We start from the raw sequence: 2,843 nt of genomic DNA on the forward strand, positions 1-2,843 counted from the left end.
AAAAAATCCTTCATTTTATGGGAAGACTCCTCTTGATTCAAGAGAAAACTCCTGTTTTTAAAATAAATGGCTGCTTATTAATTAGTTGTTAATCAATCTATAAGATAAATCTACTTCAGATCAATTCATTATCAATAACTTGCATCCTTAAGGCGTTAACTTAATTTATATTTACTCATATTCATGTAATTAAGCGTTTTAATGATTTGGCCGATTAATCAAAAAAATAATCAACAGATTAATTGATTATTAAAATAATCGTTAGTTGCAGCCCTATTTGCATGGTTTCCTTGGCTCTTCTGCTACCATTAGCTAACCATCTGATCAACCTGGGGCAGCCTCTGTCAGTGTGCCCCAGGGCAGCTGTGACTACAGTGTAGTTTGCCATCATCAGTGTGTGAATGTGTGTGTGCATGGGTGAATGTCTGTAGTGTGAAGCGCTTTGAGTGTCCTGGATGGATAGAAAGGCGCTATAAAAGTACAGTCCATTTACCATTTATAGCATTTGTCTTGTGTCCATATCCTAAGTAGGTACTGTATCAATAGGTTCATGAACTTTATACACTTTGTTTCTCCAGGGGTGGAAGGTAACAAATAATGTTACATAAATAAGTATGAATTGTGTATTTTGTACTTTTTTGAGTGATTATTCCAAACAATACTTCTACTTTTACTCTAGGTTTTATTTAAGTATTTTACTTAAATCTGAAATCACACCCGTTACTGAGTAAGACAAAAATCTGAACTTAAATATTATTTAAATGAAATAACGTGACTCAAAATCAGGAGGGGAAATAAGTATGGTCCGGCACGGTTCTGTTAGCTGCAGCTCCTCTACCTGCACAGCCTCACCAGGGACCTCATGTATCAACAATGTGTTCGCACAAAAACCTTGGGTACACCCTTTTCCATGCAAAACTCTAGATGTATCATGTATTATTATTTATTATCTCTTTTCTAGGACCAACAAGTCTGTTCATACTCTTAGTATGCCTTAGTAAAATTAACAACCAGTCAGTTATTTCCACAACTTTGTTTACATGTTTGTATACTAAGAGTTATCCACCACACACACACACACATATATATATATATACACATACTGTATATACACATATACATATATATACACATACACAAATATATGCACATATATATAAATATATATATGTATATATATTTTTTTTTCCAAATGAAAGCTTACAAATATTCACTTTAATCTTTTATTATTTTTGATAAAGAGATAAAGTTTGAATGTAAATTTGGGCGAGGTGGGGAGTAGCATGAGATGATGCTTGAAAGTAACAAATGACCCAAAAAGTTTTCATGTCCTTGCTTAACCTTAGTTAAATATACCAGTACTTTATACCTTCTTTTAAAGACAGTCCAGTACATAAGGATCGTCTCATAAATAAATACCAGTATGTTTAAACTAAAAAAGGTTCCTCTTGTTTAATTTCAAATTCAAGCATAAAAATGAAAATGTTTTCCCAGACTTATTGGAACAAACAGTGAGTGGAACATGAAATTAAAGTAATGTGCAACCCTCACAGGACTTTAACGTGGGTTATTTAACATGTATGAACAGGTGAGTGTACTCAGTGTGGATTTGTCTAATCTCACAATATGCTTGGCTAGTGGGTCAGTGTGCAATCTGCTGAGACAACCAGTGTACACTGAGATTAATTCAAATTACCCTGCTTACAGCTTAGTGAGTTAAACCTGTGGTCAGCCCGTCTAAAACAAACTTTAACACAAGCATGGGCACGTGGCAAAGCAGCTACTAAGTTGTTGTCTGGCAGCAGGCTTAATGTGTTCACCACCAAAATTAAGATTAAAAAAGCTGTCGCTACTTGTGTTTCCACCAAGTATATCTACTTCCTAAAATAAGTTGACAAGCTCACATACAGGACTTTTCTGTACAATATGACCAGACATCTCCTTATATTTTACTTATTTAACCAGGTAAATATCACTGACATCACAGATGTCTTCTGCAGCGAGGCCTGGGACTGAAGGAAAACTACTCTATCCTGACTCCTCTCCACAGTCTCTGATGATCCTGAGTTACTTCCTGGGTTTTGGGCACTGTAAATATTAATTCACTCCCTGAGTCTCTTATCTGAACCACTTACCTTCAACATCTGAGTTTACACTAACAGGTAGTAACTGCTGAGCATCATACCACATTTAACACATTCTTCAAGCATTACACGTTGTGCAATATTTTTACCTAACATTCTGGCATTAACTATTTCCTTTGAGTATGTCTGTTAGTCTAATACCTTTGGGAACTATTTGAATGATTTTGGTGAAACTTAAACATAATCATTTACTGTACATCTAGTAAGTAAGTAAGTCGGTCGGTCGGTCGGTAAGTAAGTAGGTAAAGTTTGATTTATAAAGCGCCTTTCACAGAAATATATTCACAAGGTGCTGTACAATCATTAACAGTATAAAAATGGTGGAAAGAATAAAATGAAACAGAAAAACAATTAAACATAAGCAACGAAAATAGAAACATCAAATCAAGAAAAAATTTCTACAAATTATAAATCAAACACAAGGTCAATGCAGGTGAAAATATACAGTAATACACAAAAACATAATGAATGTGGGAGAGAAAATATGGTGTAAGTTCTATAATTAAAAACACAGATTGTCAAGCATTCACTATGGAGATAGGCTGGTAGTAATGGTGAAATGGTTAGCTAAACGCTTGAGTGAAAAAGTGACTTTTTAGGAGTGACTTGAAAGAGACAATGGGCCTCATGCAAGAACATGTTCGTATTCTTATCCTAAATTTCTCTTACTTTTGTTCGTACAAAGGGTTCGTACGAACA

Source organism: Austrofundulus limnaeus, unplaced genomic scaffold, assembly GCF_001266775.1.
Source record: "Austrofundulus limnaeus strain Quisiro unplaced genomic scaffold, Austrofundulus_limnaeus-1.0 Scaffold83, whole genome shotgun sequence".
Taxonomy (NCBI): Eukaryota; Metazoa; Chordata; class Actinopteri; order Cyprinodontiformes; family Rivulidae; genus Austrofundulus; species Austrofundulus limnaeus.